The following is a 24,727-nucleotide window of genomic DNA, read 5'->3' as shown; positions in this document are numbered from 1 at the left end:
ATATAAAACCAGGTTTCGGGCTTGGTCAGTTGTAGGGTCATTCAGGGGTGTTGGACCAGTTGATGTGTGGTGGTTTGTTAATGAACAAAATTCCAAGACCTCGGTGCCTGCCTTTGTCTCTGTCCCCAAACCCCGGTCTGGCCGGGGTTCTGTTGAAAATCCTGGTTGCTAGTACCCTTTCTGTTCTTCTCTGCTAGCCTTTCACTTCTTCTAGGGGGTTCCTCTTGTCTATCATGTGTATCACTAGCCCTGTCTAAGTTTGTGGTGTTATTTTTGGAAGAAGTTCTATTGTAACCATTGGGGCTAGGGTAGGCTTGGCCATCCCTGTATTCGATGAGATCACGTTCCAGTTTTCTTAATTTTCTGTTAAGAATCTTATCACAGAAAACATCAACATTGTCAAAAACCTTGTCATAGTTTGGTTTAACTTTTATGTAGTTTTACATAGGCCAGCACATTTTTCTTACTTTTGAGATAAAACATTGTTAAAAGCTGTTTACAACTACTTTTTTTTCTGTGGAGAAACTGTTTATTTTACTTTTTGTGGCTTGGAAAAGTGCTTTTAACTGCAATTTACCGGGCAAAAGCATCTTTCTCCTTTTACCAACTATTGCTGCTAACCTACCCCAGGAAACAAGCACCATTTTCAGTCTGACCATTCCCTCAGTTGGACCATCTTCCAGCCACAGGAAAAAAAAAGATTATTAAGCAGCCATTGCCACCACAGCAGAGTGGTATTTTGTCTCAGTTGCAGGTGTGTGAATCTGCTATGGCCAAAGCTTGTTTCTCAGACCACTCATCTTTTTCTTTGAAACACACTAGTGTAGTTCATATAGCCTCCATGAACCTGGGAGTAGCCATGTCCTCTGGAGCTGTTGGGGTCCCCTATGTAGGCAAGGGAAAGCCACTCTTGTCATTCGTAGGAAAGGTGGCAGGAAAAGTGTCCCTGTTTAGTTAGAAAGTTGTGCCCATTTCTGGGAAAGTTGTTGCTGGAAATACTGAGTTTGTTCTTCCTCATTTTCCTGTCAAGAAGAGACCATGGACAGAAGCAATTTATTGGACTTAGCTTAGGGTCTTGTGAAGGATTTTGACTCTTCTTGTACGGTGGCTTCTGGTAAAAGAATAATGGATTCTTCTTTCCCTGAAGAGGTTCAGGATTTGGAATCTGTAGGGGATTTGAAGGGAAAGATGCAGTTTTTCTCATCTGGCTTCTGATTCAGATTCTGAGGAATGTGTGGCGTCTGATTCATCCTGTGAGGGATTCTCTTTCTCTGAGACTGTTTACAGGATGAAACTGTCTTTTCAGTAGGAAAATACTGAGATTTCTCATTCCCTTATAAAATATTATGATTAGTTACACCTGGAGTTTCCAGAACCTTCACACATCCCCCCCAAACACTTTCAGTGTTTTTGTCAAAGCCTGTGATTTCCCTGACAGCCTGCTACACATAAGAAAGCAGATTATATAGTTCCTTAGTATTTTACATTTTTGTAAACTATTCCCAGACCTAATCCAGCAGCTATAGCTTTAGTCAATCTAGCTGCTACCAAACATTTTGCGAATTATAAGTCTTCTTTGATGAAGAGGGAAAAGTTTTTGATAAGTTTGGGATAAACATGTATGCTTCTGCAGCTTTTATTTTTAGACTAAGCTGTCATGCTCACGTGTTGAAGTTTTCCTAATTGTATAAATATGACAAATGTTCTTGCTTCAGTTTCCTTTTTTTTGAAAAGCAAGACATATCTTTATTAAATTATCACTTATGATGTAGGCGATCATACATTTGTATAAATGAAAGCAAACCATTTTGACATAATCTTAGTTGCGAGCATTATACATCACAAACCATATTGACATAATTATAGTTGCAAATAATATAATCACTTATAATCTACCCAGTCATTGTCAGTCAGACATTACATAGCTCATTCAAATCCTGCCTTCCTTTAAACCTCATTCTTCCTCTGTATGTAGTGTTCCCACAGTTCCCATTTTTTCTATGTAATTTGCTCTTACTCTTTTCTAAGGATTGTAAAACAACAAAAGCCAATGAGTCAATACATGGCCAGAATAATAACATTGATATAACAATTAACTTTAATATAATGTAGACATAAGCACTTTCACAAGTACAATTCTTGGTTCTTCAGACATACAATTAAAAACTTTTTAGGGTGAACATATTTTCACTGATATAGTAAAGATGCAAGGTACTAGAATTTCCAGATTAAATCCAGATGAAAGAAATATTGATAGGGAGGTTGATACACTTAGGATAATTTTGTAGCAAGAGGGTATAACAGGAAAGAAGTCATGGATGTTATGGAAGATGTAAAATCACTTAGGTCCACCATAGCAAAACCTTATTTTTCTGAAGGACCTTGAGGGTTTAAGAAGGTTGATAGACAATATGATGATAGCTGGATTAGATTTACCATGTTTTATAGTAGCAATGTAAAACAAGTTACTGATATCATAAGTAGACACTGGAATATTCTGACTACAGATGAGAGAATTAAAAGTATAGCTGGCAACAAACCAATGTTCAGGTATAACAATAGGAAGTCTATCAAAAGATTGCTATGCAATCGCAATGATAATGTCTTGCCAAGTATTCACAATTGCACACATCCTTTTGGTGAATGTTCATATTGTAGTTATATAGACAGCACAGGCCATTTTATATATCCTGTAAATGGCAGGGAATTTAGATTTCAAGCAGATGGCAATTGTAATACATTAATATTGTTTATCTAACACAATGTATAGTCTGTAAATCATTTTATGTAGGAAAATGAATAGACAACTAAAAGATAGGATTCGAGAGCATTTATATAGTATTAGGTTGAAAGATCATACTAATGCCCTAGGAAAACGTATTGCTTTTATATTTGTTGACCATAAATTTAAATTTATGATTATTGAATTATTATACAGTAGTCAACGTATAGGGGAAATATGAAATATCACACAATCTAGATGGATTATAAGGCTTCAAGCAAATGGTGAGAAACAACTGAATGCTAGTATCCCCCTGAAACCCTTGCTAAAGGCCAGGCAATTGTTTAAGTGAATTGACATTTTAAAAAAATACAAATTGTATAGTATTAGTATATATTTTGGTGGGAAATTGTTAGTTTCTAGGTCAACACTTCAAACTCACTATCTGGTTTTGTTGGCTTTTTCATAGTTAACTATGTATACATCCTTTATTTTGATATCTGTAGCCTGCTGTACATGAGCTGTGTTTCTGGAAGATGATATTATAGCAGGGTAGAGTTTAAGTGTACCGTTTAGTAGTATACCTGCTTTATGTAAGTTGCCACTGCCTATGCCTTTTGTATAACTCTGTGAATAAGGATTGACCTTTTTATAGTTATCATAGCTCTTAATGCACAAATTTTTATTATAATATGTGCTGCATACTATTTATAATTTGTCCATGGAGCACACCATTTCAGTATGGTACTGATTGCGATCATTGCTTACCAGAATATTTATACTGTTATGTCTGTTGCTGATGATGACACAAATGTAGTATCAGTCTGTGGACAGGTATTTTGATGACTGTAGTTCCAAAATGATGCTATTTGATTGTATTAGTCTTATACGAACATGAGTGAATGAATACATTAACTTATTAATGAATGTATTAGTTTGTTGGTCAGTGGGATGTCTGCATTGTCATTTTTATTGCTATTGCCAATATTTTTAGTATATTCTCTTGGAGAGGTTTCAGGATGTATGCACATTGAATATGTTGTGCCCAAGTATCTTGTTTGAACATATTGACAGATGACTAGATATTATGCACCATCTTGTGTTCAGTAAATCGGAATGACATAATCGCTACACTGTCTTTTTTTTATTGTTTAATGATGACATGTATTAGTATGGATTGATAAAAAATTTTCACATTTTTATATATTTTTTGAGTTCGGGAATAATATTGCTTTTTAAGGAGGGAAGGACATTCATATATGGCTTTAGAGTTAGAATACACATTTTTTATACATTGTTTTAGCTAATGTACATCTTTAAGAAGGAAAGCTGTTAGATATGTTGTGGCGATGATGTGATAGAGTTTCTATTGGGTCTTCTCAATTGAAAGGTTTGTAAATGTTCACACTGAAAAGTTTTTAATTGTATGTCTGAAGAAGCAAGAATTATACTTGCAAAAGCACTTATGTCTACGTTATATTAAAGTTAACTGTTGTATCAAAATTATTATTCGGCTGTGTATCGACTCATTGGCTTTTGTTGTTTTATATTTCTTTTATTTCATTTGGCTAATGGCTCGTTCATCTGAGCTGATGGGTCATTTGTTGTTTGTGGATTATTGCTTTTTCTAAGGATCCCAATTCCAATTGTTTTATCTCTATTACTGTATTCACTACTACTAGTGTAGTTGGTTTAGACTTCGATTTCTGTTTCATATTAATTGCTTTTTTGGTAAACACCATAATTAGACTCAGCAAGGCCTTACTCTATCTAGGCAATTTCGATTCTGTATCATGGCTTAGAAAAATAATTTCCCTAGATACACCAATTTGCTCACCCAGTATTTCTGATACAGTAGTCTACAGGGAATGTTTAGTCTGCCAACTCATTACACTCCCATAAAATATCATCTGAATTGCCTTTTTCTTTTCCAACACAGCTCCTATCTACCCGAGGAAAAATTAGGGATGACTGCAATTAGGGATACAGACAATAGACGAGAAGGGACTGGAATTTATTCGAGAAAACTGGCAAAGGAACCAAGGTATTGGGAGCAGTTAACTTGAGAGAGAAAGGTAATAGAATGGGAAGACACCAAGAACTTACTTGGACTGCAGGTTAGAGATTGCCTTCCCTTTCAAGGATTAATATCAGAGTATAGGCAAAGAAAGAAATAGGGAGGTCCTGAATGAAAGAGATCACAGCTCTGTCTCTTGTGAGTCAGACAGAACATTTTCCAACCCTCCCACCCGGTTACTGTTGTGTTCTTAAAACACCACTGTCCTTTTAGTTGTCTGCCCCTTATGTTAATTTGACCATATATCTCATTTCCTCTCTGTTTTTACTGGCTGGTGTGAGTAAGCACAAAATTATCATTTTGTGAAATCACTCCCCTTCAACTATTTAAATTTATTGGCCATCCTACTGTATTTCATAGTACCAGAATACAAAAGTGACCACCCCCTTACAATCTGTCTTGCTGTTTTAAAAATAGTGACTCTCCACTAAAACTTACTTTTTAGACAGGTAAAACTTCAGCTACCTACTTTCACATCTAGCTCTTCTAGTGCACACTGCAGTGCTCAGGATAAACCTTTTTTTCATCTTACCTTTAAGCATCTATTGCAAGACCACCAGTTATTGGTTCATAGGTATGTACTAGGCTAATGGCCTTGGAGCCTTTACAAGCCTAGCCCGTAGGATTACCCTGGCATCATTTCACCCGACCTTAGTTCCCAGTGTCTCTGTTGAGTAGAGCCACTGGAGTGATCCCTGGGGTGAATTTTCTATTTCCCATCCACTCATCAAGATTTCTCTTGAAGAGGGCCAGTGAGTTGCTCTGTTTGACATGTATGGGAAGTCTATTCCATAGCATGGGCAGTCTCTGGGTTATGAACCTGTCCCGCCAACATGTTCTATTGATTGTGGTAATGAGGTTGAGGTCTCAGGATCATGTGGTACGGAGAGATTGTGATTTATTTTGATGTAGTAGCACAAATTTCGATGTTCTCCATTTTTAAGAGTGCTTCGAGCGAGTGCATTATGACATTTAGACTTTTAGCATTGAGCAGCATGACCCCCAGATTGCATTTGTTTGTAGCTGTTATGGTGGTAATTTGGTCTTTGGAACACCACCTAAAAAGGCACTATAGGGGTGCCAAGAGCCTTGGCCAGTATCAGTAAGCCCAGGGGTGACAGATGCAGGCCATCTCTGGCAAAGCATCAAGTTCTGTTAATCATGTCATCCCAGGCAGACAGATACTGGAAACCCTTAAAATGGCCTGTATCTGTCACCCCTGGGTTTCCGGATACTGGCTAAGGCTCTTGCCACACCCCTATAGAGCATTTTTTAGGTGATGTTCCAAAGACCAAATTGCCACCATAAAAGCTATTAATAAATGCAATCTTGCTGCTCAGAGCTAGAAGTCTAAATCTCAAGATGCACTTGTTCGAAGCACTCCTCAAAATGGAGAACATTGACATTTATGCTGTAATGGAGACCTGGTTTAAAGCATTGGAAAGCACCCCTGTGCAACCAGACTATAACTCATTCTACACCTTTCAGCCCCAGAACATGGACCAAAGCTCCAAAGACGGTGGTGTCTCCATATTCATAAAGGATATGCACACCTATAGACTAGTCGCCTAGCATAATGCATCTGAGATATTTCAGGTACAACTAACATTGGGTAAGACGGTGTCAGGTCATAGCCTGTTATAGGTCCCCAACCATGTCCTAAGACTCTCACTCCACATTCCTAAGCATGGTGACTTCAACTACCCTAAATCAACTGGGAAAACTACTCGTTCACCAATACACTGGCCCAGTGCTTCCTGGAATTCATGAATTCCAATGCCTTAGACCAGCTTATTCTAACCCCCACTAGAGGAAGCAACATCCTTGACCTGGCTTTTACTAACATGGACGACCGTTGCTCTACACCAGTAGTCACTTCCTCCCTGGTTAGATCCAGCCACAAACTAATCACCATGGAAATCCACATCTGACCCACACCCCCCCCCCCCAGCAAAGGTAACCACCATGAAAAACTTCTCCAAAGCTGACTTTGAGCTCCTAGAAACAGAGGTAGCTAATTTCATGGCACCCATGTCAATAGAAAATAGATGCATGACTGCTGAATCATACATCAGTGCACTGTACAAGCACGTACATAAATGCATGGAACTAGCCATACACAACAGAACCAAGACGTTCTCCTCCAAAAAAAAGAAGCCAATCTGGTGGTCCCCTGCCATTAATAAACTTTACAATAGAAGGAAGAAACTGTTGCAGAAAAATGTGAAGTCCCAAGACTGGAAAAACTCCCTTATTAGCCTCAACAAAAAGTTGAGATCCCTCATGAAATCCTCCAAAGCTGGCTATGAACGCAGAATTCCAACAGACACTAAAAACAACCACAAAGCCTTCTATAGTTATATCAAGAATCACCATGGCAATACCCAGGTTTGCTCTGAGTTACTGCACAATGGTACCTCCTACACTGAGCCAACAGATATTGCCAACAGGTTCGGTGCCAATTTTACCCCTCTCTCCCCTGCTAAAGGACCAATCACAATATCAGAGGAATGCCAGGCACCCAGCATTACTGCAGCACAGGGTAAAGTTGCATTGTCCAAGGCCAGGAATACAGCTTCCATGGGACTCAGTAATATCCCTGGCTATGTTTTACATGAGCTACAAAGTGAACTGGCACCACATCTGTGTGCCTTGTTCCATCACAGCCTCACCTCAGGCTTTGTCCCTACCGAATGGCGCACCGCTACAGTCATCCCTCTCCATAAAAGGGGAGTGACTACAGACCCTGGGAAATATCTCCCCATTAGCCTGACGAGTCTGATATGTAAGGCTATGGAGCACATCATCATGGACCTAATTAACAAGTATATGGGAATCTCTAAATCTAATCTCTTTGTGAAAGGTAGATCATACCTGCTCAACCTGGTTGACTTCTTTGAGTCAGTCACCAGAGCTGTGAATGAGGGCAAGGCAGTTCATACAGCCTACCTCGATCTGGCCAAGGCCTTTGATACCATTCAAGGAAATCCCCTGCACGTAAGGCGTTGCACGGCAATGGAAATATCAAAAATAAAGAAAAAAAGCCAGCAACTGATGGACCGCTGAAAATGGGTAGTTTAATAATAAGCTACCAAAAAAGCATAGAGGCTCACAAACATACCGGTTTCGGCCCGGAATTAAATTTGGCCTTCTTCAGTGTATTAATGTAGAGCCAATCATGCAGTGCTTTTATATAAGCATCAAAGAGTTCTGATTGGTTAATCATAAGATACTAAGCTCATGAATGTACATCAAAAATATGTACGTTCCCAATATATTAATAAACATACATTAAGACTTGGATTTGCAAAGTGAAAATACATATCAATCATGCATGTCAAAATTACATATCAAAATTAGACATACTCACAAATATACATGAATAATATGTAATATACAATAGACCACATATATTTATAAATATTCATTAAGCCCTGGGTTAGAGTGCACCAAGTTTAGTGATCCATTTCTTTTCTTTTGCATCAAGTTTTTTGTGCCAGCCACATTTATTGGTTCTGTCGCCAATAATTTTATCTATAATTGTAAAGTGAAATTGTGCCTTATTATGTACAAGTGTATGTTTATATAGTGCATTGGATGATTTTTTACATCTAATGTCACTCAGATGTTCCGACACCCGTAATTTGACCGGTCGAGAGGTTTGCCCGACATAAAATGAGTGACAAGTGCAACATGCCATATAAATGGCCCAATCAGTATTACAATTTGCAAAAAATTGAATATCAAAGACTCTATTACTATTCCTGCTGGTAAATTCTTTTGTTTTTACCATGTATTTGCAGTTGACACAGTGGCCACAAGGAAAAGAACCAATAAGTTTGTCCCCCAAAATAGTTGTTTGATAGACCTGGGGTAAAGAGGAATCAAAATGATGTTTGTAATGATTAAAATATCCTGCCAGGTTCTTTCCTTTGCGAAAAGAAAATGAACATTTGTTGGGAATGATTGCTTTGGTTCTGGCATCTGCTTCCAGTATATTCCAATTGTCCCTAATAATTTGAATGAAATTATTAGTGTTTCTACCATATGTAGTTGTAAAGCGCAATATGTTGGTCTTTATAGGTTTCTTTTTGTGTTTCAAAAGATCTGATCTATGTAAGCCTGAGGCATGGCTATGAGCCATTGTAACATACCCTGAGTTGTAACCCCTGTCCTTAAATCTATTACACAGATCCTGAGCATGGTGAACAAAACTTGTGTTATCAGAGTAGAATAGAGTCTTTGATATTCAATTTTTTGCAAATTGTAATACTGATTGGGCCATTTATATGGCATGTTGCACTTGTCACTCATTTTATGTCGGGCAAACCTCTCGACCTGTCAAATTACGGGTGTCGGAACATCTGAGTGACATTAGATGTAAAAAATCATCCAATGCACTATATAAACATACACTTGTACATAATAAGGCACAATTTCACTTTACAATTATAGATAAAATTATTGGCGACAGAACCAATAAATGTGGCTGGCACAAAAAACTTGATGCAAAAGAAAAGAAATGGATCACTAAACTTGGTGCACTCTTTAACCCAGGGCTTAATGAATATTTATAAATATATGTGGTCTATTGTATATTACATATTATTCATGTATATTTGTGAGTATGTCTAATTTTGATATGTAATTTTGACATGCATGATTGATATGTATTTTCACTTTGCAAATCCAAGTCTTAATGTATGTTTATTAATATATTGGGAACGTACATATTTTTGATGTACATTCATGAGCTTAGTATCTTATGATTAACCAATCAGAACTCTTTGATGCTTATATAAAAGCACTGCATGATTGGCTCTACATTAATACACTGAAGAAGGCCAAATTTAATTCCGGGCCGAAACCGGTATGTTTGTGAGCCTCTATGCTTTTTTGGTAGCTTATTATTAAACTACCCATTTTCAGCGGTCCATCAGTTGCTGGCTTTTTTTCTTTATCTTTGATACCATTCCCCACTCAGGAATTATTGATACACTCACCAAACTAGGTATCATCCCTTATATCACTAGGTGGGTAGCAAATTGGCTCAGAGATGGAGCCCAGAGTATGAAAGTAGTGGACTCAGTCAGACTGCCAACCAGTCACAAGTGGAGTCCCACAAGGATTGGTCCTGGGTCCTCTTCTGTTTGGCATCTACTTCTCAGAAGTCCAGGCCAACATGGAGGGACCCTGGCTGACCAAGTTCACAGATGACTGCAAGCTGGGAGCCATTATTAATTCCCCAAAGTGATGCAGACATCCTACAGAAAGGCCTCACTGAGACCAATGACTGGTGTTGAAACCGTGGGCTTAAGCTTAATGCTAAAAAATGCATCATCATCATCCCCTTTGGGAAAAACTCAGTTCCCACTAATTACCACATCAATGGGAGCCCACTGAACATTGAAGGCATTATAAGAGATCTGGGGACACAGGTTGAGAGCAACCTCTCCTTTGACCACCACATTGTCACTGTGGTCAAAAAGTCCTTCTATGTGGCACATCTCATTACCAAGGGTTTTGCATCCAGGAAGAAAGAGGTCATCATCTCTATCTGTTCTTCCCTCATTAGGCCAGTCATAGAGTATAATGTCCCATTTGGCATGTACCTCACTAGGCACATGCAACAGCTGGAAAGACCACAAATGTACCTCATGAAGAGGATCCTAGGCCTTAAACACATGTCCTACATGGACAGACTCAAAAACCTCCAGCTATTCTGTGTCTCATGTCGTCTACTAAGAGGGATTCTCTGCTTGACTTACAAAGCCATGCCTGACCCAGCTCTGTTAGAAATCCTACATCTAAAGAAAATTCCAATCCCTTCACACAACACACTCCAGAGACCTCAACCTCATTACCACAATTAACAGAACATGCTGGAGGGACAGGTTCATAACCCAGAGACTGCCCATGCTCTGGAATAGACTTCCCATACATGCGAGTCCAAAAGTTTTTTTGGCCCCGGGGACTTCTGTATGCATTTCCTCCTTTCCCACTGATCTCTCAAGTAATACAGAAAGCTATCGCTCAGAAGGCCTCATTGATCCTCATTGCTCCTTACTGGCCTCGACAAGTGTGGTTCCCCTTTCTGCATCGATTTCTTTTGAGCGACCGTGGAATCTGGACCTAGTTCCAGATCTTTTGATCCATCAGTCGGGTCAGTTTCATCGCTCCTCCCTCTCTCAACCTCACTGCTTGGTTCCTCCACTTCCAACCGTAGCCAGGCTTCCTCAATTATCTCACTCTGTTAGAGATATTTTGATAGCTTCCCATAAATCTTCCACTCGAAGATTTATTTGAGTAAGTGGAAACGATTTTCATATTGGGCACAAGGAAAGGACATAGATCCTTTCACCGCTTCCATCCAACTAGTCCTCGATTTTCTTGCTGAACTCTTCCATGCAGGTTCATCTCCATCTACTCTTAAGGTTCAATTGGCAGCTATTTCTAATTTTCATGTGGGTATTTCTGAATCCGCCCTAATGTCCCACAAACTCTGCAAAGCCTTTTGAAAGGAGTTTTTCTGCTCAGACCTCCTGTAAGAAATCCTCCTTCTCCTTGGGACCTAAATTTAGTTCTTGCTTCGTTGATTCTTTCCCCTTTCGAACCTGCAGCTTCATGTTCCTTAAAGTTATTATCATGGAAAACTCTCTTTCTGGTGGCTATCACATCAGCTAGAAGAATTTCAGAACTTCAAGCACTCAGTTGTCGTTCTCCTTACCTTGTGTTCCATAAGGACAGAGTTTCCTTCTGAACTAACCCATCCTTTTTGCCTAAGGTGGTTTCAATATCAAATCTAAACCAGTGCATTGACCTCCTGTCTTTTTCCCCGGAGTATTCAAATAGGTCTGAACAAAAATTACACTGTCTGGATGTTCATCGTCAATTAAGGTACTACTTGGACAGGACTTAAACAATTCAGAAAATCTGATCAGCTGTTTGTCTCCTATGGAAAGCAGAAAGGACTCCAGTTTCAAAGGTATCTTTATCCAGATGGCTAACATCTCTGATTACCCTTGTTTATGAGATTAGACACAAAACTGCCTAATAAGCCTAAAGCCCATTCCACCAGAGCTTTGGCTACTTCTCTAGCCTTCCAAGACAGACTGCCTATTGACACCATCTGTGCAGCGGCTACTTGGGCTACTCCTCACACTTTTATTTCCCATTATAAGTTGGATTTAGCTTCTAGGCATAGAGCTAATTTTGGTTCCACTGTTCTCAGGAGTCTGTTCCGTTAGGCCACCCGGGACAAGGTGCTAGGGACGGTCCCATCCAGCAAGAATGAAGGCGAGATAGACAACTTAACATATAGAAGTTATGTTCTTACCATAGCGTTCCATGTTAGTTGTCTTCTTCGCCTTCTTCTTGCCCCACCCTCCTTCCCCTGGCCTGGACAGACCTAGAGGAGTTGTGATCGTGACCTCTCTTTCTACCACCTCTTTCTTAGCTATATGCTATTATGCATATTTCTTGTTTCAGGATGTAGGTCACCCTTCTTCTCCTGTTGTTAGAGGTGGTCTCTGTTATAGTTATTCTGTTTTATACTGTTACTATCTTAAGCTGGGGTTAGCTTACAAACGAGATCTGAGGTAACTCTCGCCTAGCATTGTGGGATATAAGGGGAGCCTCGAGCCGGTGGAACCAACTCTCGAGCTTTAGAGTGAGGCCGGAGCCGAGGTCGGCTCCGAACCCATCCAGCAAGAAGAAGGCGAGAAGAAGACAACTAACATGGAACGTTATGGTAAGAACATAACTTCTATTTACCTACTTTCACATCTAGCTCTTCTAGTGCACACTGCAGTGTTCAGGATAAACCTTTTTTTCATCTTACCTTTACGCATCCATTGCAAGACCACCAGTTATTGGTTCATAGGTATGTACTAGGCTAATGGCCTTGGAGCCTTTACAAGCCTAGCCCGTAGGATTACCCTGGCATCATTTCACCCAACCTTAGTTCCCAGTGTCTCTGTTGAGTAGAGCCACTGGAGTGATCCCTGGGGTGAATTTTCTATTTTCCATCCACTCATCAAGATTTCTCTTGAAGATGGCCAGTGAGTTGCTCTGTTTGACATGTATGGGAAGTCTATTCCATAGCATGGGCAGTCTCTGGGTTATGAACCTGTCCCGCCAGCATGTTCTATTGATTGTGGTAATGAGGTTGAGGTCTCAGGATCATGTGGTATGGAGAGATTGTGATTTCTTTTGATGTAGTAGCACAAATGTCGATGTTCTCCATTTTTAGGAGTGCTTCGAGCGAGTGCATTATGACATTTAGACTTTTAGCATTGAGCAGCATGACCCCCAGATTGCATTTGTTTGTAGCTGTTACGGTGGTAATTTGGTCTTTGGAACACCACCTAAAAAGGCACTATAGGGGTGCCAAGAGCCTTGGCCAGTATCAGTAAGCCCAGGGGTGACAGATGCAGGCCATCTCTGGCAAAGCATCAGGTTCTGTTAATCATGTCATCCCAGGCAGACAGATACTGGAAACCCTTAAAACGGCCTGTATCTGTCACCCCTGGATTTCCGGATACTGGCTAAGGCTCTTGCCACACCCCTATAGTGCATTTTTTTAGGTGATGTTCCAAAGACCAAATTGCCACCATAAAAGCTTTTAATAAATGCAATCATGCTGCTCAGAGCTAGAAGTCTAAATCTCAAGATGCACTTGTTCGAAGCACTCCTCAAAATGGAGAACATTGACATTTGTGCTGTAATGGAGACCTGGTTTAAAGCATCGGAAAGCACCCCTGTGCAACCAGACTATAACTCATTCCACACCTTTCAGCCCCAGAACATGGACCGAAGCTCCAAAGACGGTGGTGTCTCCATATTCATAAAGGATATGCACACCTATAGACTAGTCGCCTAGCATAATGCATCTGAGATATTTCAGGTACAACTAACATTGGGTAAGACGGTGTCAGGTCATAGCCTGTTATAGGTCCCCAACCATGTCCTAAGACTCTCACTCCACATTCCTAAGCATGGTGACTTCAACTACCCCTAAATCAACTGGGAAAACTACTCGTTCACCAATACACTGGCCCAATGCTTCCTGGAATTCATGAATTCCAATGCCTTAGACCAGCTTATTCTAACCCCCACTAGAGGAAGCAACATCCTTGACCTGGCTTTTACTAACATGGGCGACCGTTGCTCTACACCAGTAGTCACTTCCTCCCTGGTTAGATCCAGCCACAAACTAATCACCATGGAAATCCACATCTGACCCCCCCCCCCCCAGCAAAGGTAACCACCATGAAAAACTTCTCCAAAGCTGACTGAGCTCCTAGAAACAGAGGTAGCTAATTTCATGGCACCCATGTCAATAGAAAATAGATGCATGACTGCTGAATCATACATCAGTGCACTGTACAAGCACGTACATAAATGCATGGAACTAGCCATACACAACAGAACCAAGACGTTCTCCTCCAAAAAAAAGAAGCCAATCTGGTGGTCCCCTGCCATTAATAAACTCTACAATAGAAGGAAGAAACTGTTGCAGAAAAATGTGAAGTCCCAAGACTGGAAAAACTCCCTTATTAGCCTCAACAAAAAGTTGAGATCCCTCATGAAATCCTCCAAAGCTGGCTATGAACGCAGAATTCCAACAGACACTAAAAACAACCACAAAGCCTTCTATAGTTATATCAAGAATCACCATGGCAATACCTAGGTTTGCTCTGAGTTACTGCACAATGGTACCTCCTACACTGAGCCAACAGATATTGCCAACAGGTTCGGTGCCAATTTTACCCCTCTCTCCCCTGCTAAAGGACCAATCACAATACCAGAGGAATGCCAGGCACCCAGCATTACTGCAGCACAGGGTAAAGTTGCATTGTCCAAGGCCAGGAATACAGCTTCCATGGGACTTAGTAATATCCCTGGCTATGTTTTACATGAACTACAAAGTGAACTGGCACCACATCTGTGTGCCTTGTTCCATCAGCCTCACCTCAGGCTTTGTCCCTACCGAATGGCGCACTGCTACAGTCATCCCTATCCATAAATGGGGAGTGACTACAGACCCTGGGAAATATCTCCCCATTAGCCTGATGAGTCTAATATGTGAGGCTATGGAGCACATCATCATGGACCTAATTAACAAGTATATAGGGAATCTCTAAATCTAATCTCTTTGTGAAAGGTAGATCATACCTGCTCAACCTGGTTGACTTCTTTGAGTCAGTCACCAGAGCTGTGAATGAGGGCAAGGCAGTTCATACAGCCTACCTCGATATGGCCAAGGCCTTTGATACCATTCCCAACTCATGAATTATTGATACACTCACCGAACTAGGTATCAACCCTTATATCACTAGGTGGGTAGCAAATTGGCTCACAGATGGAGCCCAGAGTATGAAAGTAGTGGACTCAAAGTCAGACTGCCAACCAGTCACAAGTGGAGTCCCACAAGGATTGGTCCTGGGTCCTCTTCTGTTTGGCATCTACTTCTCAGAAGTCCAGGCCAACATGGAGGGAACCTGGCTGACCAAGTTCACAGATGACTGCAAGCTGGGAGCCATTATTAATTCCCCAAGTGATGCAGACATCCTACAGAAAGGTCTCAGTGAGACCAATGACTGGTGTCGAAACCGTGGGCTTAAGCTTAATGCCAAAAAATGCATCATCATCCCCTTTGGGAAAAACTCAGTTCCCACTAATTACCACATCAATGGGAGCCCACTGAACATTGAAGGCATTATAAGAGATCTGGGGACACAGGTTGACAGCAACCTCTCCTTTGACCACCACATTGTCACTGTGGTCAGAAAGTCCTTCTATGTGGCACATCTCATGACCAAGGATTTTGCATCCAGGAAGAAAGAGGTCATCATCTCTATCTGTTCTTCCCTGATTAGGCCAGTCATAGAGTATAATGTCCCATTTGGCATGTACCTCACTAGGCACATGCAACAGCTGGAAAGACCACAAAAGTACCTCACAAAGAGGATCCTAGGCCTTAAACACATGTCCTACACGGACAGACTCAAAAACCTCCAGCTATTCTGTGTCTCATGTCATCTACTAAGAGGGAATCTCTGCTTGACTTACAAAGCCATGCCTGACCCAGCTCTGTTAGAAATCCTACATCTAAAGAAAATTCCAATCTCTTCACACAACACACTCCAGAGACCTCAACCTCATTACCACAATTCATAACCCAGAGACTGCCCATGCTCTGGAATAGACTTCCCATACATGTCAAGCAGATCACCTCACTGGCCCTCTTCGAGAAATCTTGATGAGTGGATAGGAAATAGAAAGTTCACCCCAGGGATCACTTCAGTGGCTCTACTTGATAGAGGCAGTGGGAACTAAGGTCGGATGGCATGAAGCCAGGGCAAGGGCCATTAGCCTAGTACACACCTATGAACCTATAGAGTTTTTTAGTAGGGTCTAGAACAGAAGTTGCCATTAAGAAACGTATAATTAGTAAAGCATATAAAATATTGCATGATAATTATAAGAATCAATTATAGGAGGTTAGAAAGGATTGGAAAGAGAGATTAGATAAGTAATTCACAAAGAGACAGTGGGATATATGAATGTCTTCCAAATATGCAACAAAGTTTGGAAGATTTAGAATCTTTGCTTGGAAGTCTTTACAAAGTATTTTTATACCCCAAGTAGACTCCAAAGAATTTTTTCTCTGGTAGACAGCAAATGTTGGAAGTTTGATGGGGAGGAAAGAGTGTAATGAGTTGGCAGACTTTAAAAATTCCCTGCAGACTGCTCTGTCAGAGATGCTGGGTGAGCAAATTGGTGTAACTAAGGAAATGATTTTTTGAGCTATGATACAGACTAGGAATTGACAAAAAACTCAAGTACTAGAAAATGGAAATCAAAGTCTAAACCAACTTTACTAGAAGTAGGGAAGATAGTAAGAGAGATAAAACAACTGGAAGTGGGATCTTTAGAAAATGGTGGGAGCAAATTACAAAGTAAAAAAAAAAGAAACTGGGATCAATACAAGCCGTGACTAGGCTGGGGGGTTATTTGATGATGAAATGTGCTATTTATGCTAACACTTCAATTTTTCATCAAAGTTTATGTGTAGAGCAGTGCTTTACGTGATCAGAGACAAAAACAAAATGTGTAACACTGTGACAACTTGCATGGCATTTTTTTCTGTTAGTCTAGTTTTTGCTTCTAAGAGAAGACTCATACCTTTCAACTGTCCAGATTTTTGCTTTATATTTTGGGTCTGTTCCTCATAAAATTTGTGGGTTTTTGGATTTTTTGGCAAATCATTCAGGACTGAATTCACTTAATAACAAGTGTTTGAGTTTCAAACTCAAACTTCATAGCCTTCAGAAAATGCATGGTAACACAAGAACTTTTATTCTAATAGCTTATTAAGTTTCTAAGAACAATATTTAAAATTTGTCCCTATTTTTGGAGCTTTGTCCCCCCATTATTTTTGTCTTTGTCCAGGATTTTATGTTACAGCTTATGTATTTCAGACATATATATTGCTTGTGTCCATACTGTAACACATTACCCAGCATTTTTTGTCAGACTAATTTTAATCATAAGGGATGCTGCCATGATTTTAATGTACGGTTCCCTTTTATAGAATATGTACCTCTTGTGTTCAATTACTTGCCATTTGTTCTGGCAGCCTAATTTTTACTTATAAGGGATGATAACATGATTTGAATGTGCTGTTTGTGCTTTTGCTAGTTACATAGTCAGTATGCACACAGTAGCAACTTATCTGCCATGTATTCCTGTCGGACAGATTTTACTTCAAAGGGGTTCAACTTCTGACATGATTCAATGCACGGCTCATGCATTTACAGGGTATGTACTGCTTGGGCTCAAACTGTGACAACTTACCTGACATTTTTTTTCTGTCAAACTAAATTTATTTTTAAGGGCTATTGACAGGATGTTAATGTATTGCTTGTGCATTTAGTGGCCATGTGGTGAGTGTTCACTCAATGTTAACTTAATTTGTTTCTGTCAGACTAACTTTATTTCATAGGGGTTCTGACATGATTTAATGTAGTGCGTGTGCATTTGTGGATCTTTATTGCTTGTGTTCATGTAGTAACAACTAAACTGCCATTTCTTTCTGTCAGACTTTAATGATTCTGACAGGATTTTAATGTACTGCTTGTGCATTTACTGGGCAGATGTTGTAAGTATTCATGCTCTGACATCATTCCTGTGGTTTATTTATTTTGGTCAAACTAATTTTATTTTTAAAGGGCTTCAGACAGGATTAAAGTATACTGCTTGTACCTTAAGTTTTGTGGACTTTATATTTAGGGGTAAGGGTAAGTGCGCTGCTTATGAAAACTTTGGACAACTTACTTTTCAGCCGACTTGTTCCAGCAATCCTAACTGCTTATCCTGATCCTGTTGGTCTGACTTCTACAGTACCTGGTTTGTAAAAAAAAATAATAATAAATATAGGTAAAATAAGACTTACCTGAGAGTCCTTGCTTCTGCACGGGTGAAGTCTGTGCCTTAGCTGATTTTCTGTTCTTCAGTCCAGTCACTTTTCCTGTTTCCTCTAGTGTAGTTTTAGGCCACCAAGAATTGGGAGACAGCCATGTCTTCCTCAGCTGTTTAAAGTGTTTAAGTCTGGGGATGGGAAAACCATTTTAATGGGATAAGAAACTTCTCCAAGGGATGCTACTGGATGTGTCTGAAAAGAGTCCTCTTGAAGGAGCTTGTTTTCCACTTCTAATCAGTCACAGAGATATAACTTATAAAAAAAAAATCAACAGTTCAACTTTGTTTCATCTGAAATTTTTGGTATCTGTAAGAAAAAATGTGTGTTTGCATGTGTGTGTGTCTGTGTGTATGTATGTGTGTATATATATATATATATATATATATATATAGATATACATATATATATATATATATATATATAGATATATATATATATATATATATATATATATATATATATATATATATAGCTATATATATATATAGATAGATATAGATATATATGTACGAAAAAAGAAATCTAGATGGGTAGCTATATTTTTCCCTTAACTAAGTAGCCATTGGAGACTGTCAATCCTGGTACATAAGTTATAGACCTCGCACAGCATTACGTGGCTGTTAAAAAAAAAAAAAAAAAAAAAACTACAATAAACACTGCTCATTCAAACAACATTTGCAAGTCTGTAATGTCATCATTTTAAAGAGAAACAGTGTGACCATCTCTGTTGACAAAAGAGGCATCAAGTCCTGACTTTTGCACCAGACAATATAGTTCAATTGGTAGTCTAAGCACTGAAGGGGGTGGCATGGAAAAGGTGGGAGTAGATCAGCAGTTGCTTCAGGGACAGGAATGGTTGGTCATAGTGATGCCCCCACTGGAACAAGCCACATTACAGAAGTCACAGCTGATAAAAGATGGAGGGAGTTAGACACATAACCACCCGAGTCTCTCCTTCTAGGGGGGAATGAATACACCAGCCTGATCTTGCCCGTAACAGGACTGAATGGGTCTATGCAGGTGTAGGGATCCACCAAAAAATGAATTACATGCAGACACTACAGATGAACTTCATCATTTCATTTCTTAGGAGTCTGTTGTAAAACTGCAAAGATTTTCTTAGCAAATACCAAAATGCTTCTTCTTTCGGCTGCTCCCGTTAGGGTCTCCACAGCAAATCAACTGTTTCCATTTCCTCCTGTCCTCTGCATCTTGCTCTGTCACACCAACCACCTGCATATCCTCTCTCACCATATCCATAAACCTTATCTTAGGCCTTCCTCTTTTCCTGTTACCTGGCAGCTGTTACCTGGCATCCTTAGCATCTTTTTCCCAATATACTCTGCATCCCTCCTTAGCACATGTCCAAACCAACGTAATCTTGCCTCTCTGGCTTTGTCTCCAAACCTTCCAACTTGGGCTGACCCTCTAATATACGTATTCCTAATCCTGCCCATCCTCATCACACCCAGTGCAAATCTTAACATCTTCAACTCTGCCACGTCAAGCTCTAACTCCTGCCTTTTTGTCAATGCCACTGTCTCCAACCCGTGTAACATAGCTGGTCTCACTACCAAAATGCTACTAATTGAAAATAACCAAGCATGATGTGTAAGGTTAAAGCCATATTTTGCCTGGCTAATGGTTTTGTAGTTCCCTCTTACCAAATTATGCTAAGGATTGCATTCTGCTAAGCATCACCTAAGTAAAATGTGTTTTTAAAATCTGAAATGGTTTGGCTGTAGCTTACAGCCTTTATTTCAAACTTAAAACATGAGTAGTCTAAATATATATATATTTTTTTTTTGCAAAGAGCTATCAAAGCTGCTGTGGTTTGAGGAGGTCCACCCACATCAACAGCAGTATTAGTGCCATCAGGGTGTTAGGTAGCTTAGTATCTGAAACTCTCCCAGGGTACTAACTGCTCCTTTTAATACTTAATGCTGTGTGTCTGTATGTGGAGACTTTCCTCTTCAGTTATCTCTCTTGCTGTACAGTAAGGATGTCACATGGTACAAAGTACCCAGGCTAATATTCTCAAATCCAGTATCTTTGTGGCATTTTATATTATTATATTAATAGTCTGTTCTTATTCATTCATTTATTTATTTGTTTGTTTTAGCCATCTTGTCACTTCCTTTATCAAGCAATGTAGAATTCAGGCTAGATAATGCCCATTTACATTTTTTTGGGATACTGTGCTCCCCTACATCTTCCCCTTCCTAGGGCCTTTCTATCATCTCAGCCTTTTTTCCTTTTAGTATTTTGCAGTTACTGTGTGAGTTATTTTGTCTGCCTGTTCCTCAGTAGCATTAATAGCATTGATTCTGAAGTTCTTTTTGTTTTACTTTGTTGTGCTTGTTCTTAGAATGAGTAACAGCGCATTCAGAAAATGAATGTGGACATAAAATACCACCAGACGACAAGCACTTTTTTTGTAAGTGTTGCCTGTGTGTGATATTTTTAAAGTTTTTAGTCTCGTCTTTTAAGAACAGAAAGGATCATTTTAAATTGTTTAAAAGGAAAAAGCCCTGGAGTCTGTCCCCAGTGTAGTGATTCTTTTGACTTCAGTGGCTAAGCCTCCTTTTGAAGTAACTTGTGTTTCTGCTCTAAAGGCTAATAAGCAAAAGTAGGCCTCTTGGGGTCCTCATCCAAAAAGGATAAATTGGTGAAGTCTCTTCAAGCAAACCTGTGAATGTTGCTCGTAATTTGTCTGATTAAAGTGATAATGAAAAATCTCTTGACAAGCTTATTAGCCTTTCATGTTTGAAATCTTTGATCTATAGATTTCTTGTGTCATGGGCGATAACTGTAACTGTCTCATTGTGTTTTTAATTGTAGCAAGCTGGTTGCAACAGCACATTACTACAAAAAAGCACTGAAGTGTTTCTTTTCGAAATGTTAGTACATAACAAAATGAAGAAACCTCACTTGTCAATTGAGCCTCATAACGCCTTGCACCCAGGACCATTGCCACCTTCTTCCACACTTGCTTACTCATGTGTTATGGGCTCTAAACTACTGCAAGTAGGCTCAATGTCCCGTTCTATCACTCCTGCAGAAATTTGGCAAGTTTATAGCAGTCTTTATTAGAGCCCACCAAAAGATGTCCATTGCCTGTACCACCTTTGGTTATATTGCAGGTGGCTATTTTTAGCCCTACCCTTTTCTACAAGGTCATCTGTGTTCTTACTGGCTCCATGATTCTGTCACTAGTCCCAAAGAGGCCAACATCAAAGCAAGATGTGCCAATGCTAGCACTGAGAGAAAAGTCAACAATGGCTATGGACATGACCTCTGAATTTCAGCTTTCAATTTTGACCGTCCTGATGTCAAAGTATTTGATGTGAATGTAGTTGGTCTGTATCAGGGATTGGACCCACAGGCTTAAGCTCAGTGCTGATATTATAGGCATTTATGCCAGTCTCATTGGGGTTGTCTTTTAGACCATTGAAGACAGGGTCATCGACATCAGACACCGATTTGATTGGTAAGTTGATTCCCATGTCAGATCTTGGTGCCCAGTCTCTCAACATTAGAGCCAACCTGGGAGAGACTGGCCTTCTGTCAGCAAGAATTATGGTTCATGGCCTTGACCATCACACTAGCATCAATTATGGCATCATCAGAACAGGCAGTTCTGCATCTGCCATCCTTGATAACAACACCCTCTGTGAGACTGGCTTCAGCCCAGTTTGCAGTTCTGAAGCTTTATACAGGATCGTTTAACGATAACTGGACCCTTTTGTTTCCTCATCGTTCTAAGATCCGTCATCTCTGAGACCTGTTGGTAGCATGCATACATACATGAGGAAGCATATTGACTCTGTTGTAGAGTATCCAGAGAATATTCTGCAGGAGGTGTCCCAGATCCCAAAACAAATAAAAAAATTCCTTTGTGGTCTCACCTGTAGAACAGTGGCAAAACTGGAGACTAGACAGCATGGCATAGCCCTGATTTGGTGGCACCTATCAAGGAGACCAAACAAGATCCTCTGGTATCCCAAGTATTGGAATTTTTAGACACCCCAAACCTGATTCTACTCTGGCCATTATGGCCATTCCATTAAAGCTCGGACTCCTCAGACCCCTGTTGTCCATCACCATAAGAAGGAATCCAGGACCATGGACAGCTGGACAAAACATGTTTGTGTGTCATGTTTGTGTCTTCCACTTTCTGTTTGAGTCATGTACTGTTGTCTTCATGTGATTGGATTCTGGTAAGAGGTAGCAGATAATAGGCATCAGTCACTGGATCATCTGCCAGATGGCCATCTGAAACAAAGATCGCAGCTGGCAGTTAGCAATTGTCATCCATTTTCATACCAACAGTAAAATCAGTTTACAATTCAACTTTGGCAGCAAACACCATCACCGCCTTAAGCTGCCACACCTGGCTGCAGTTCACAGATTTTGCTGAGGCCACCTATGTAACCATTATAAATTTCCCCTTTGATTGCTCAGTTTTTTTTATTCAGTATTATGATGCTTCTGGACAGCATGAATAGGATGGCAAAGACCCTTTTAGCTTTTCTTGTCAAATTTGCCCTTTTCTAAGACATAATTGGAGCCTGCTTCAGTTCTGGTTTACAATCAAAGGTCTGTAAGAAACCAAAGCTACCTAAGTAACTTTCAGAACATTTGCATACTCACAAGCAGGAACAGCAACATCCTAAGGGAGCCTTGACCCTCCCTTCATGGGACAACACCAGAATCCCTGAGACCTTGTTCGACTGTCCCACTATGGAGCCATTGGGGCCAGGGGTTATGTGCATCTCCACTTGCAGAAATGGAAGGCCAGCATACAGGACAAGTGGGTAAGACAGATGTATACAGAGGTTTCACCATCTTGTTTCACACCTCTTCCTAGTGTCATTTTCTCCTTGCTAGACATCCCAACCCATCAAAAGAGTTCAGGAAAAAAGAATCTTAAAAATATTCCAAAAACAGCCATCCCTGAGGTCCCACCAGACTAGAAAAGATTAGGTTATTACTCAAAGTTTTTCTTAGTATGCAAAACAAAGGCCCTGAAATACATTGGATTTAGGTGATATAAAAGAGTTTATTCCAGTAGAAGTAGTCATTACCATTTCAGCACTCTGCCACTCAGTCTCACCTCAGTAGTTTCAGTGAACCAGAGGCTGCAAAATATGAAGGGGATTCCTTACTCAGATGAGTAGTTCCTGGCTGCTTCTTTATTGGGCAGGTTGATGTCTGCTTAGGTATCTCTCCTTAGCCTGTTTCAGTTCTCAGGGATCGCTGGAAAGACTACAAAGTCCCAGATGGCTCTGTCCTTGTTGTTGACTTTCACAGACTTCATTCTAGACTTTATCTCAAGTAGGGCTCATCCACCATTACATAACTTGGTCTAGGATATTTTTGTTGATTTCCACAACTATATTTACATAGTTCTCTTCACAAGGTTTAATTTGAGGGTACTTCATTGGGAATTGAAAGTTTAGTGGTCCCAGAGTGAATCACAGATCCGTTGTCTCTTTAAGCAAAAATATTTAGGGCATGCAAAATGCATCAAAGTTGTGGCTGCACACCTATGCCTTTAGTTGCTTTTACCATGGATGCCTGTACCATAGGATGGACACAGCATTGCCAAGTTAAGACTGTCCACGATGTATAGTAGCAGTCAGCAGTTTGCACATCAACATTCTAGAGATGAGAACAAACCTCCTTACTCTTCAGGCTTCTAGAACATCCTGCTATAGGCTGTCATAACCATCTGTGCCAACAACATGGCAGTATATTTGGTATATCTACTAAAGGGTAACTGACTTCCTTCCCCTATGTCAGAATGCAGTGAGGATGTAGGAATGGGCTGTGTCAGCAAACTGCTTTCTCGCTGCAAACTGCATTCCTGGGAAAGTCATTTCTTTAACAGCCAAGCTCAGACATTTCCTGCTGATGCATAGGAGTGTTTTTTCAGCCCATCTGTAGTGCAGGGGCTGTTCTGCCTCCCTGACAAAAATTAAGAACTAACTTTCTCCCCCAGTCTCTCATCTAGGAAAACATTCCAGGGATGCTGTAATCCTGATAGAACTCCCAGAATACCTTTACACCCCCCCTTATTCTATTATTCCAGAGTTCATTCAGAAAACCAAGGAGAGCAAATCTAAGTTAATTCTCCATTCCGTGAACTTCTTAAGAGTAGAGTTTTTTTTAAGTACGGATTCTTCATTTTGCCTACGGTCTTAATGAGAAAAACTTCAGTCAGTTCACCTGATTATATTCTTTTTCCTGTAAGTAACAATCCTTTTGCATTGTATGGATCTACAAAAATAACTTTTTTGTGGACAAAAATTGATAACGAATAATTTCCAGTTATTCATATATTATTCCAATAAAACATTTGCTTCTAAAGTAATCTTGGCCAAATGGTTGGTTGAGTTCATAAATTTTGGTATTAGAAATATAACAATTCTAGAGATCA

General features: G+C 39.9%; 1 protein-coding gene across 2 annotated transcripts in view; it reads left to right on the top strand.

The window, feature by feature from the left end:
* The window catches only part of TTC39B (tetratricopeptide repeat domain 39B), a 1,202,733-nt gene that overhangs the window by 1,126,613 nt on the left and 51,393 nt on the right, over positions 1 to 24,727 (top strand). The gene's annotated exons all lie outside the window — the stretch shown is intronic.

The sequence above is a fragment of the Protopterus annectens genome, chromosome 7.part0 (genome assembly GCF_019279795.1).
Source record: "Protopterus annectens isolate FY-2018-M chromosome 7.part0, PAN1.0, whole genome shotgun sequence".
NCBI lineage: Eukaryota > Metazoa > Chordata > Ceratodontiformes > Protopteridae > Protopterus > Protopterus annectens.
This window is presented reverse-complemented; position numbering and strand designations above follow the sequence as displayed.